This window comes from Xyrauchen texanus, chromosome 47 (assembly GCF_025860055.1).
Source record: "Xyrauchen texanus isolate HMW12.3.18 chromosome 47, RBS_HiC_50CHRs, whole genome shotgun sequence".
Taxonomy (NCBI): Eukaryota; Metazoa; Chordata; class Actinopteri; order Cypriniformes; family Catostomidae; genus Xyrauchen; species Xyrauchen texanus.
Window position 1 is genome coordinate 18,793,552 of NC_068322.1, and position 15,525 is coordinate 18,809,076.

Below are 15,525 nucleotides of genomic sequence, written 5' to 3' on the forward strand. Positions count from 1 at the left end.
AATGGCAAAAAAGAAACCGCATTCTCTTGAAACTTATCAGTCAATATTTTTTTTTGAGGAATGAAGGCTATACAATGCTTGAAATTGCCAAAAAACTGAAGATTTCATACAAAGGTGTATACTACAGTCTTCAAAGACAAAAGGACAACTGGCTCTAACAAGGACAGAAAGAAATGTTGAAGGCTAGATGCACAACTAAACAAGAGGATAAGTACATCAGAGTCTCTAGTTTGAGAAATAGATGCCTCACATGTCCTCAGCTGACAGCTTCATTGAAATCTACCCGCTAATCACCAGTTTCATGTACAACAGTAAAGATAAGACTCAGGGGTGCAGGCCTTATGGGAGGAATTGCAAAGAAAAAGCCACTTTTGAAACAAATACAAAAAGAAAAGGTTAGAGTGGGCAAAAAACACAGAAATTGAAAAACAGATAATTGGAAAAGAGTGTTATGGATCTTAACCCCATTGAGTTTTTGTGGGATCAGCTAGACTGTAAGGTGTGTGAGAAGTGCCCGACAAGACAGCCACATCTATGGCAAATGCTACAGAAAGCGTGGGGTGAAATGTCACCTGAGTATCTGGACAAACTGACAGCAAGAATGCCAAGGATCTGCGAAGCTGTCATTCCTGCACGTGGAGGATTCTTTGATGATAACTATTTGAAGTATTTAAAGAGATTCTGAGTTTTTTAGTAATTGTTCACATTATTAATGTCCTGACTATACACTGTGATCAGTTAAATGCCCCTTTGGTGAATAAAAGTACCAATTTATTTCCATAAGAGCAAAATCTATACATTATAACAAACTTTTGGCCGCCAATGTATTCAAACAAGGATATAATGCCACACTTCATGCTTTTTTTAAAATAACCTTTTCCACCCTCCAACCAAGTATATATTTTATTAATGAAGTGGAGTTTACAGTACGTGTATAACTGCATATACTTAGAGCAGTAATCTGTAAGTGGTAGTTTGAAATGTTTGAAGATGATATTTACAAATTTAAGCCGTCTTTGGTTTTCACTGGTGCTTGAGAAGCTTTTACTCAAATGTAGGCCTTGTGTCATGTGTGAGAATGATTATTGTCCAGCTGAGAGACTGAGCTGTGATTCCATTAGATCAGAGAGTGACATGTGATAAGAGTACCTGGGAGAGAGCGAGATTGAGAATACAAATGAGAGAGAGAGATGGATCTACGATGAAAAAACGCAAGTGAAGTGTGAAGACTCGCCTCCGATGTAAACCGCCTCAGATATTGGAATCATTGAACACTGGCAAGATGAAGATGAAACAAGGAAACTTGTGGCTTTAAACAAAGATGAATGAAAGAGAGAATGAGGTAGAAAGAGAGAGGAAGAGGCTTTGGGTAGCTTGAAAGCCCATGCATAAATGTATTTTTACTCATGTAATCGATAGGGTTCCCCTGGTCATTGAAAACCTGCAAATAACAGTAATAATTAAAAAAAGTATTGAGTATGGAGTATTGTGTTTTAGCTTAGCAACATGCTATTGTCAAATTTCCATTGGAATCAATTGTAAATTTTAGGCCCCCTACGTACTTCATACGAAATCAAAGAACAAATGGGTGACATCCTTTAGAACAACATCTAACCAAAAATATTTGAGTTTGCTTTGGTGATTTGTAACCACTTGCCTGGGTGAACTTTCAGCCTAACTTCTTACCAGCTGTTACACACCTTCTTAATGCCATTGGTCCATGTCATCGGTAGGTGTGACCTGGAGCTCCACCTGCTTTGAGACTGACAACTAATTCCCATTCAGTCAGTTAAGATCAGTCATTATGAACACACTGGTGTGCAAATTTATCTACATATGTATGACTGTTCGAGTAGACACTTTTTCCAAGAACATGTCATGCAATTATTTTTTTTTAATTAGTCTAAAAGGAATAAAATCTACTAAAATACTCTTTAAGTGCCCATCAACTCATTTGTTTGATATGCTGCTTCACTCATGTGCCATCTGCAGCCAAATCCATTCACACATCTGCCCAAAGTAAGATAAGCCTCTCATTCTTTTGTTTGTATTCTACCCATTAACACTCTTTTATACAGCAGTCTAAGCAGTAGCATCAATGTCATCATAAATGTCAATGACAGATGAATGTAAACAAGACAATTTACACAATATCTACTGCATATGTATTACTTTAAATCATTGAGTAGTTAATACAGCTTCTTTTACCGATTTCATGTGAATTATATTCATAGAATTAGTCATTAAGTCATTAATAAATATTTTAATGTGACATTAGTTTATTATGCTTTACATGTCTTGAGCATCCTCATTTAAATGCTCTTCCAAACACCTCCCCAGTGGTGTTGCTGGTGTCTGAATGTTCACAAAAGTATTCCGTTGCTCAGATTGTTTCAAGCTTGTTTTTACCTCTGAACGAAGACGCATTTCTCCGTAAGTTTGCTGGGGCCTTAAGTCCCTTGTTTATGTGAGAATCACGTTAATATAAGAAGAGCTATTTTGCGTGCCATGCGGTGTTGTTGCTTATGTAGAGCATGTCAAATTAGGAACTTGTAAGTTTTGATTTTAGTTAGGATGCTTCCGAAAAGTGGTGTCACAGTCATCTCAATGGGAAACCGTGAATTCACGAATTTTGCGCAATGGACTTCTGGTGACGAAGAATTTTCCCTCGCTGATTTCGCATGGGATTCATGTTTGGTGCCTCCATGGCGCTGCATAAATATGAGCAGACTCCGGAGTCTTAGATGGGTGCCGTGGACAGACTCCGAGTGGTGGCGGTGTGCGTACATTCATAGAAAACATTTGTTTCGAATTTTGGAATGCTCAGTGTCATCCGCTAGATGCGTCTGGTGTGCGATCCCCTTAATGCAGCTCCCTACGTTTGGAACAGTGCCCATGCCTCCGGATATTATACAATCAAAAGGTAGAAGTTGAGGACATTGAGTCCCAATTCCCCGTCACATTCTCTGCGATGTGATTGGCTGCTTGCTGAGCAATGGCCAGTAATGCTCATAAGCACAGAACTGCAGATTTATTACAGCTTAGGGTGCCATGACAGGTTACTCCTGGCACACACACACCTAAACACACACACACACACACACACACACACACTCAGACAGGGTGACATTAGACGTTGTTAGTGTTGACATTGAACCTCTACAGAGATGATATTCGATTATTAATGGGGGATGCAATGTCCTCCGATATCTAACCAGAAACCCTGAGACACTGTCCTTTCTAAAATGTACCACTGACCATAACACAAGTAATCATTCATCTGTTTCTGTTTCTCTCTCTCTCTTGATTCACCCACTGATCTCTTTTATAAAGTAAGAGTTACTCGAGGCTTAAAATTAATATTCTGCCATCATTTACTCAACCTCATAATTCCTAATTTTCTAAAAAAAATTGAAGTCTCATAACAAGTCTGAAGCAGGTCAAATTTTCACTTCAGAAAACAGCAATATGGATCAGCCTTTTTCCAAAGCACCTGCCACCATGAACAGTCTGACACATTTTCAGAGCAAAACCCTCACCTAAAAAATGGAACAAGCTTGAATTGGCAGATAAATGTTCCCAGAGTTCTCTATAACTCCCTTGCTACTGAACAAGACCTGAATGGAGAAGGTCTCTGCGGCAAAATCCAATACAGCAAGCTGCTCTGATTTTACCTTAAACAAGTACTCGAGCCCAAAATCTCATTTTCAGAACTCTTCAATTGAATTTTTGCAGACTAAAGAAGTGGTTTCATCATACTAGTTATCAAAAATGGATATAAAATACATCTACAGTAATTCCAAGACTTCTTATGAGTCACAAAAGGGGTTACCTTCCACACATATTTTATGCAAATTTTAGGATATTGCAAAAAAACAAAAATTATATTCTACAAATGTATTCTGCAAATAGACATGAACTAGACATAAACTACGATGCAAACACATTTACCGAATAAGTTCCTAGATAAAAGCCATGTGACTTTGCCTCAACAAGGCAAACTCATAACTGGACTAATTGGACCAATATAATTGCAAAGCATCTCAAATTTTGCTCTTTGGTTATTCTGAGATGCCAGAGCTAATGTCTGTCTTCAATAGGATTGGCTACTATTACCTCCCAGAAATGTCTGGCACACTTTTGTTTCCAGAAATAAGGCCAGCCTGATCCCATGTACATTACATTATTGCATGTTGAGCTGCAGTTTCCCTTTGAAATACCCAGCAGTGGGCAGCAAAAGCGAGTGAAATGGTGTCGTTATCAGATGAGGTGTTTAAGATGAATATTAGATGGTGGTTTTAATGAGTAAAATGTACTTCCCTAACCTAAACATTTAACATAAGTGTCCTAAAAGCAAATGAGAGGTAAACAAAACAGACATCCTTACCTAAAATAATCGATAGTGTCCAAAAACAAAATTTGAAATGAAAAGCTAATTTTCCGAAGCAACCACATCCTCTTTTTGTCACTTATATGACACTTCCGTTTCACGTGTCAGCTTGCGTGTCCACGTGTCAACTGCGTACTTCTGAGTTCAGAGTCCAACACTCTTATCAGGTGAGCTTCCGCACAAGCTAATCATGTTGGAATAAATGTGTAAATGTAGGTTGGTGTGTAATACAAGCATTAAAATGTATTGTTTTACTACCTCCTTCCAACTCGTTCCTTCATCCATTCCTCCATCCACTATGAGTGAATACACAGGAACTCAAGAAATGGTGCTGCTGTTGTTGAGCTCTTACAAAACAGGGCTATAATTGGCCTGGTTGCACATGCATTGTGTGCTCTGATTGGATGAGGGGATGTTACAGGGCAAAACCCCAACACTGAGGGCCCCTGGCATCAGCTAAAGAAGCGTTTAACTGCAGATGAGGTCAGAGAGAAAACAATTCATTTAACTATACTTGGGGGCATAATTTGTCCCTAGAAGTTGGTAAAATTAGACAAAACCTCACTTGGGGGATATCCAGGAACATTCTCAGTTAAAAGTTTAATAATTAAAGTGAATAATGTTGTTTTGTTTTTTTAATTCTGAATGTATTTTTGGGTTATGGTTAGTATATAGTCATGATATTTAGGCTTTATTTAAAAAATGGAAGGTATGGAAGGTAATCTATCTCTCATTCCTCGTTTAGAAGGAAAATAAAGCATATTTTAGGACCATTAAGATTCTGTTGCATTGTGACATTATTTTCTTGACAGTCATTTGTTTCCTACAAAATTCAGTTTTGCTGCAGAGTTTCAAAATGTCATGGTTAATTTCAAGTCCGATATGAGTGAAAGTAAATACGGGAGGTTCAGTAAGTGAGTCGATTCAAAACTCTTTTTGAACAAGAGTATTTTTGAGCAATTCATTTAAAGAAACTGGTTATAAGAGTCATTCTTTCATGAATCAGAATGCACTAGTCGCACTTTGAGTTCGGTTTTAAATCAGGAAGCGACGACAACACAATAGAAATATGCATCTTTGCATTATTTCATGGTACCCAGTCTTTTATCTCACCAAATTCAATGACGACTGCAAGCTCACAGCTTGTTTAACTGTAATTTATTTTGCAATATATGTTAGATTCAATAGCTGTGCAGGAATCACAGATGGCAATTAAGCAGACAATCCAATTAATGAAAAACCCAATGTAATGAAAAAGGCAAATTTTGTTGTAAAAATGTAAAAAATGTTAAAAAAAAATAATAATAATTATATATTATTTAAACTGTCAAGTGTTTTTTATTTCTATAACAGTAGAAGTTATTAAGACATCAATGTGAATTACAAAATAACTCAAAATTAAAATGGGGGACTATTTGGGGAGAGTGTGCTTAAATGTCATTAAAAAGTGTCAGAATGCAAACAATCTTAATGATACAAAAATAAGCTTAATTTTCTTCATGTATAAAGTAAATATTTGGGCAGTCGATTTAGTGCGTGAATTCAGAGTGATGAATTATATAAAAAATTAATGCAATTTTTGATGTCCCCGGATCGCAATAAGGAATATTCCTTATATCTGAGCAATTCAAGCTTGGAATACCACTTGTTTTCTCCAGAGGACAGTAAGCGAAACTTGATGTATAGACAACGTTCTGCTAAAACAGACAGAGATCAAAGCTCACTTACCAAGGGCAGACAACACAAGATGAGAACACATTCAAAGACAGCTTGATGGAGCGCGAACGCAGGGATCTAAAGATGTGTTTTTTTATGTCTAATTGTCAAGCTTCATTTAACTTGACACAGCGACCTAAAACAGTACTTTTATGATGCAACAAAACGTCAGTCTGACGCAGGTGTACATCAAGTCCTTATAATAAATCTCAGACTGATTGACGAATTCAATTTAAAATTTATTGCTATGAACTCTATACCAATGATAGGTTTATTTTCATTAATATGGAACAAATCAATACATTGCATTCTAAAGCCACTGAAAGTCTTTTTTCATGCTTTACTTGTGTGCCAAAATAATTTAATGCATTTTAATTATCTGTATTATTATTTTAGAAAATGTGCTGTATGTATTTTATTTATAATTATTTAAAAATAACTATTTATAATAATTTAATCATTATATATTTAATAATTGTTATTTGTGGGGCTTTCTCAACAAGTTTTTATGTATGCGATTAATTGCGATTAATTAATTGGCGTACCATGTAATTCGATTAGAAATTTTAATTGGTTGACAGCCCTATTAAATATACAACAGCAAAGGACCTTGTGAAGATGCTGGAGGAAACGGATATCTATATCCACAGTAAAACAAGTCCTATATCAACATAACAGTAAGGAAGAAGCCACTGCTCCAAAACCACCATAAAAAAAGCCAGAATACAGTTTGCAAGTTTGGAGAAATGTCCTCTGGTCAGATGAAACAAAAATGTAACTCTTTGGCCATAATGACCATCATTATGTTTGGAGGAAAAAGGGTGAAACTTGCAAGCCGAAGAACACTATCCCAACCGTGAAACATGGGGTGGCAGCATCATGTTGTGGGTGTGCTTTGCTGCAGAAGGGACTGGTGCACTTTACAAATTAGATGGCATCATGAGGAAGGAAAATTATGTGGATATATTGAAGCAACATCTCAAGACATCAGCCAGGATGTTAAAGCTCAGTGGCAAATTGGACTTCCAAATGGACAATTACCCCAAGCATACCACCAAAGTTGTGGCAAAATGCTAAAGAACAAAAAAACCAAGGTATTTGAGAGGTCATCACAAAGCCCTGACCTCATTCTTATAGAAATATTGTGGGCAGAACTGAAAAAGCATGTGCGAGCAAGGAATCCTACAAACCTGACTCGGTTACACCAGTTCTGTCTGGAGGAATGGGCCAAAATTCCAGCAACTTATTGTGAGAAGCTTGTGGAAGGCTACCCAAAATGTTTGATCCAAGTTAAACCATTTAAAGGCAAAGCTACCGAATACTAACAAAGTGTATGTAAACTTCTGACCCACTGGGAATGTGTATATATATATATATATATATATATATATATATATATATATATATATATATATACACTGTGTACAGTTTTGGCCAAAAGTATTGGCAGTGACATAAATTTTGTGTTTTGCAAAGTTTGCTACTTCAGTATTTGTAGATTTTTCACATGTTTCTATGGTATACTGGAAAACAATGATAAGCATTTCATAAGGTTTAAAGGGTTCTACTGGCAAAAACATTCAATATATGCAAAGAGCCAATATTTACAGTGTTGACCCTTGTTCTTCATAACCTCTGCAATTCGCTCTGGCATGCTGGATATCAGCTTCTGGGCCAAATCCTGACTGATGGCGATCCATTCTTGCCTTATTGGTGCTCAAAGTTGATCACAATTTGTGGGCTTCAGTTTGTCCACTCGCCTTTTGAGGATTGACCACAGGTTCTCTATGGAATTAATATCCGGGGAGTTGCCTGGCCACAGATCCAAAATATTAATGTAATGATCTCCGAGCCACTTCATTATCACTCTTGCCTTGTGACATGATGCTTGATCATGCTGGAAAAGGCACGGCTCATCACCAAATTGCTCCTGGATCGTTGGGAGAAGTTGCTGTGGTTTTGATACCATTCTTTATTCAAGGCAGTGTTTTTGGGCAGAATTGTGAGAGAGCCCACTCCCTTGAATGAAAAGCAATCCCACACATGGATGATCTCAGGATGCTTCATTGTTGGCACAACACAGGACTCATGGTAGCGTTCACCTTTTCTTCTCCAGACTATCGATTTCCAGATGTCCCAAACAGTTGGAAGGGGGCTTCATCAGAGAAAAAACTTTGTACCAATCTTCTGCAGACCAATCCTTGTACTTCCTGCAGAATTTCAGTCTGTCCTTGAAGTTTTTCTTGAAGAGAAGTCGCTTCTTTGCTGCCCTTCTTGACACCAGGCCATTGTCCAAAAGTCTTCGCCTCACTGTGCGTGCAGATGCACTCACACCAACCTGCTGCCAATATTGAGCAAGCTCTGCACTGGTGGTAAAACGATTCCGTAGCTGACTCCTCGGGAGGAGACAGTCCTGGCGCCCGCTGGACACTCTGGGATGTCCTGAAGCCTTCTTCACTGCAGTTGAACCTCTCTCCTTGAAGTTCTTGATGATCCGGTAAATTGTTCTTTCAGGTGAAATATTCTTTGCAGCAATTTCCTTGCATGTGAGGCCATTTTGATGCAAAGCGATGATGGCTGCACGTCTTTCTTTAGAGGTAACCATTGCTAACAAGAACACAATGATTGGTGACGGAAATGCCTTGTTTATGAGAGAGGTCAATGGAGAATGCAGAGACTGGTTTAAATGAACAGAAAGGCTAATCGTATTGAATTAACACGTTAAACCCTATCGATTTAACGCATTAATTCAGTACGATTAAATAAAAAAGCTACAAATAATAATTCAATAATGCAATTAATCATGCCCGTGGATAATTCGCAATTCAAGCTTGGAAATTCAATGTATGTTCTGAAGCGGCACATTTACATAGTTTTTGCAAGGAACAATGCAACAATATCAGCAACCATCAGCATAGATTTTTGCAGTTAACCGATATTCACCAACTATCGGCAACTATCAGCACCGATTAATCGGTAAAACCAATATATATCGGGCTACCTCTGGTCTAAGAGAGTGAACTAGAGACAATCTCTCTTTTTGACCTCATGTTATGGATGAAGTCTAATCTGCTGACAGTGATCTCTAAATTTGAGACACTCCCTTTCTGAAGTCTTTGTGGCACAGCTGCAGTCAGTTTCAAATGTAAACCACAATCATATAGCCAATTATAATCTTCTTATCTCCAGAGTAAACACACACACACACACACACATACACGCCTCTCAGTCTGTGTGCAGAATTCAAAGCCCACCTTCATCACAGATTCCCCATGATCCTTTAGAATAGAACATGTACCTCAGATGGCCTTCTACAATGAAAAGACCCAAACAAAACTGATCCATGGTTATGTGTCAGGAGTTTAGAGTAGTTTAATGGGTTTCCATGACTATTCTATATTTTCAGGCCTGCCTGTCAAAATTGCAGGTCATATAAAATGGCTCAGATCTTGGAATAATTGGTTATATTGAAATCTCAGACTTCTGATTGGCAAATCTGAGCACAGTTTAAGACATTGTTGAGATCTAGCAGGAGATTTAACCAAAGTTTAAATTTTCTCTCATTGCTCTTTGAAACAGTTAAGATATTAAAGGGATCTAATTTCAGATTATTTTTGGATGGGGTTTTTGTGTCACACATAAAGGCTTTGTAAATGCAGACCAGGGTTTGGATCCCGTGTCAAGACCAGGGAGTAATCACGATTGCATAATCTGTGATGAGTGCGATTCAGATGTTGCATTTTCACATCTAACATTACATTTTTACTCCACTTATTGTTAGGGTTAGGCATACAGTATGTTTGTGTTGGGTGGTATACTTTATAAAACACTCTTCACTGTTCTTCACTGTTCTCTTCACTGTATTAATGCCTGTACAGCTCAAAACAACTTGCTTCATATCGTGCTTTTGGCACCCCTATGTGGACATTACACCAAGAAAATGGAGTGTACACTTACCGCTTTGGACACAGGGGTCAGTGTTTTGAATTTCAGTAATTATATACCGATTTTCACTAAAGAAAAGTCAACCTACTCTTTCCGATATCACTGTGAGATCTGTCTGATTAAGGTGATAAATTCAAATACATTGGATGTTAAATTTGGTTTTCAAAACTTGGAATAAGTGACGGCCCATGTTTATTTGTGGTAGGTTATGTAGTAACAAAGTCAGTTATGCCAACATTTGGTTCGGTTTTGAATGAGATTCTCTGAGGATTTTTCTGCTTTTAAAACCAGCCTGATCTCATGAAAAAATTAGAGTGTGGCGACTTTTTTGGCAAAATAAAGGTGAATTCCGAGGTGAAGCGGTCACTGTGTGGCTTTAAAAGTGAGTTACATTTTGCTCAAACAGATTAGTTTTTTAAGGTTAATGCTCTATGGAGATTTAAATCAACAAAACCAACCTCCCTACCCTAAATTTCAAACCTGAACGCAACTGATAGAGTCATACCTAGCAAATTTGAGATGAAAATATGTGGTGCTTCTACAACACTTCCGGCTGACATGTCAACTCGCATGCTCTTCAGGACTCATAACCCTGTCCTTTACATCGCAATTGCAATGCTCTGTCAGTTGAGCTACCACCAAATGTGACAGCATTCAAACAAGCTTGCAAATGTAGCAATACATACAACAAGCCACAACAAATTATTTGGCAAAAATGTAGGTATAGTTACATGTTTTTTTGAGACAGGGGAGTTTAAAACACAACATTCTACCCATACCCTAAGTTTTCCCATGTGTCATAATTTGAATTCAATCCAAATCCAGCTCAGTGCCAAAATGCACACCCAAAATGTTGCTTTGCAATGGAAATGGCAAAGTAGACAGCATCAGCTCCTTCAATGTCACTCAAGAATGTGCTTCAGTTAATTACAGCTGCTCTAGAAGGTTGTGAAAAACCTGAGTTCCTGTTTGAGTATCAGCACAGTGTATTGTGTGTATTAATAGTCCATTTCTCTCAGAATGTGGCTGTAGCATGAAAAGTGAAACATGTACTTACATAGACAGTGGCACTTGAGTATTTTTGCAGGGGCTTTAATGCATTTAAAAGCGATCTCCAAAGCCAGCTTGCAGGGAGTGGGGCGGTAGCTTGGAGATGGACGAGATACTGGATAGCATTAATATTCATGCGATGAAGCATCATGGCACATGGACGCATTTTAGTTGAGAAGGAAATGCCGTGCTTTTAAACAAACTCGAGCACCATCTATTATTGAAAGCCAGTGGACCTGTGCTTATTCTCATACAATAAGAATAAACACACTCACACATGCATACTCTTGGCTTCTCTTGGGAATACTTCTGAAAAGCAAAACTTTATGCAGACAAGACTTTAGATGTGTCTTCTTTCAAAGCACTTATGAGTTCCACCAGTGTACCATCTCTTAGGAAATTTAGGCATAGGACTTTGATTTATACAGCAAAAGACATCAACAGTTGTTATAAGTTATGAGTTGTAAATTTGCTGGATTTAATGATTGAACCACCTAAAAACATGCCTGGGATGTTTCACTCCAGAATCTAAAGAAATTAAACCTTTGCTTAAAACAATTATGATAATTGCATTGCATTTAAAATGGCTAATCACATTTGACCAGCCAGTTTTCATTACCATAATGTAAAAAAAAATATTCTCAATATTGTAATATTTATTTCTAACATTTGTTACTGTGGAAGCTTTTGAACCTTTGGAAAAAAGAAATATAAATCGAATCAAGCCAGGCCAAGAAGCTAACAAATTATGTAGTTTATAGTTGGACATATGCAGCCGCTTAATGTGGTGAAGAGTCCCTTTTTGAAACAATATTAAAGGAAATTTAACAGGATTTTATGTTACAGAGCCGCTCGCACTTTAATAACGTTGTGTTAAAATATATTAATGAAGAGACAAAGGCGGAGGGCAAGCCTCCAGGACCTCTCGAGATAGCGACACATACTAGTAAGCCTTTGCAGTAGATTTAAATGTCCAGTGTAGCAACGAGTAGTACTATTTATTGATACATTTTTGTATGATTTTTTGATTATCGATGCATTTAACAGGCATCGATCCCAAGCCTACTACATACACAGTATATATATTTATCACGGTTCGGTTTGCATCACGGTTTTTAGGTTATGTTTTGGTGCGGTTCGGTAATTGCCATGTTCCAAAAAATTATAATATTACTGCCAAATCCAAAGTAAAAATGCTCTATGTGGTAACACATACTTCAACAGGTTTGCACTTAACCATTATTTTACTGTAAAAAACTATTTTTTTTGGTATTTGTAGGAAAAACAAAGTAACCACAAAATCAACATGGTTACTCTCATGTTTACAATATAGTATAATCATGGTTACTATGAAAACTACAGTATTACTTTTGGAAAACCATGGTTAATTTGATCAAATCTATGATTTCTGCAAAGAAATCCATGGTGACAGCAGTCATAGTTACAACAATATTACTATAGTTAAACCATGGTTCATTTTCGTTAGGGTCTTTAACAAAAAAAAACTTTTCCCTAATTGCTAAATCAGCCTTTTAATACCTGCACTATTACGCTACATGCATCAACATAAAATCAATTTCAAACGCTATATATTCAATATTCAGAAGCTATACATAACTATAGAAAGAACGTCTCTGGTTACTTAACTGTAATCCTTGTTCCCTGAAAAAGCGGAACGAGATGCTGCGCTGATTTAGCGCTTTGGGAACGTCTTTTAGGAGTGACCAGCTGTGAATACGTGTGCAACACGTCAATGAAATTGACTGGAATTTATAGCCTCTGATGGTGACATCATCAGGATGCGCCGGTACCAGGGGCTATAAATAGATGCGCCACAGGTGCATCGTCAGGTATTTGTCTGAAGAGCAGTCCTGGGGCATCCTCAGTGCGGCAATGAAGCACAGCATCTCGTTCCGTTTTTTCAGGGAACAAGGGTTACAGTTAAGTAATCTGAGATGTTCCCTATCAAAATCTATACTTTGATGCTGTGCTGCTTTAGCGCTTTGGGAACGAGAATACCCACGCCATCGCACTGCAGATGTTTGGACCCTTACAGTTGTGCAGTTTGTGCTCATAAGAACGTGAGAGGTCTCAGACATGAGCTTGTGATGTTGACTCAAGGACGTAAGAGCCTGGAGGGGCATGAACATCCAAACTATAAAATCTTATGAATGTATGCAGAGAGGACCAGCCTGCCGCATTACAAACATGCTGTCTCAACCAGACCCTCAAGGACCATCGCTATGTCCCATGAAGGGATCCTGGTCCTAACAGGAGGTCTTAATTGCATGGCCCCACGAACGAAGTGAGCGAGCAGAGGGTGTTTCCCCAATGGCATCCCGTCAATCAGGGTTGATGTGCCAATTGAGCTGATGACCCTCCCATTCCCCTTGAGCTGGACGACCACTTAAGACCCGCTCCCCAGCCCGACAGGGAGGCGTCTATCGTTAGCAACTTGTGACGCAAGACGCACTTAGAGTGGGACCCAAGGTGAGGCACCGGGGTCTGAACAACATAGAAAGGGTACGTAGCCCACGGCGCGTAACCCTTAGTGGACTGGCCCTTGGATGAAATCCTCTGGCTTTGAGCCACAACTGAAACGGTCTCATGTGCAGAAGGCCCACGAGACCTAGTATTCGTTGATACTGACGAACAGTGTAACCTTGGCCTAGCCTGACTTTGCTCAGGGTATTCTGAATGGTGCGATCCCCAGATACGTAGTTCTCTGAGTGGAAGAGAGAACGCTTTTCTTGTCATTGAAACCCAGAGAAACCAGATGAGCAAAGGCGATATTCCTGTGTTAAAATGCCAGTTCTTGTGACGGTGCTAGTATCAGCCAGTCATCTATATAATTCAGAATGCAGATGCCCTGAAGTCGCAGAGGAGCCAGTGCTGCATCCATACACTTTGTGAATGTGCAGGGTGATAAGGATAGGCCGAATGGAAGAACCTGATATTGGAAACCTTCGCCCCCGAAATCGAACCTCAGGAACTTCCTGTGTTGTGGCAGTATTTCTATATGAAAATATGCATCCATGAGATTGATCGTGACCAACCAATCGTGATGATGGATTTGAGACACGACCGTCTTGACAGTTAACATCTTGAACTTGAGTGCCTTGACTGAGCTATTCAAGCCTCGAAGGTCTAAAATCGGATGCAATCCCCATCCTTCTTGGGAACCAGGAAGTATCTGCTGTATCTGCTGAATGGTCTGAAGACAAAAGACCTGACGATGCACGTGTGGCGCATCTATTTATAGCCCCTGGTACCGGCGCATCCAGATGATGTCACCAGCAGAGGCTATAAATTCCAGTCAATTTCATTGACGTGTTGCACACATATTCACACTCCTAAAAATTAGAAGTTATTATATGCGGAAATCGCACATCTTCATCAGCGGAGTAGGGAAACATATCATTGGCAATGAACACCCCAATCGTTTTAGTTATTGTTTTATGCCTGTCCGAATTAGCACTGAGTGCCTGCTTAAAAACGAAAGGGAGTGTGTGCAGTTTTGGCTCATCTGTGCATGCTACACGCTATCTTTTCCTGGTGATTTTGGCTTAATTGCCAGTATACAGCACTCATGTCGAGCGATGTCTGCAAACAGTGCCTGTTTTGTAAACATTTTTTGACCATTGCTGACGGCAAAATGAAAATGTTTCAAGACAGGAGATCTGAATAATGCAGGGGTCTTCTCTATCAGCATTCATAAATTCTTTATGAAACAAATATGTGTGTGTGTGTGTGTGTGTGTGTGTGTGTGTGTGTGTGTGTGTGTGTGTGTGTGTATGTATATATATATATTATACACATAGGGTTTCTCCTAGGATGTTTTTCAGCAGCGGTGCTGCTGTGCGCGAGCCTGCAAGGCCGGACCCGTAATAATAATTAAAGATAGAAACTAATAGAAATTGTGACATTATTATATATTTTAGACCATTTTGCTCTGGGGTCCCTTTCTCTTCATACAAGTGTCCCATTTGACTGCTCGCAGTATAAGCACGCGACTGACTGGTGCTGGGAAGTGTTACATTGCATCATGGATATTAATGAACCATGTGAAATGTCAATAGATAATAGCGGCACTCATAATTCAGCAGTGGCACAGCACCGCATAAAGGGGAAACTAGGGCTTTGAATTGCCACAGACCTCCCGATTCGATATTACAACGATATATCGTAGCCGATTCGATATTTATTGTGATATTGCGATTCTGTATTCCGATTTGATGTTTTGATATAAAAACTTCATAAAACGATAAAAAAAAAACATTAAGTCCTTTTCTATGAAAGAAATGTCTATTGAAGGTCATTTGTGTTTTGCACATCTCTACCTTTTACCTGCACATTCTATATTACAGAATGGTGTCATTTCAGACACAAATGACCTTCAATAGACATTTATTTTTTATTAAATT

At 38.6% G+C, this 15,525-nt stretch overlaps 1 protein-coding gene across 1 annotated transcript in view; it reads left to right on the plus strand.

Annotated features, from left to right (window-relative positions):
* Positions 1 to 15,525, plus strand: part of LOC127639271 (membrane-associated guanylate kinase, WW and PDZ domain-containing protein 2-like) — a 321,578-nt gene that overhangs the window by 96,675 nt on the left and 209,378 nt on the right. The window lies entirely within an intron of this gene.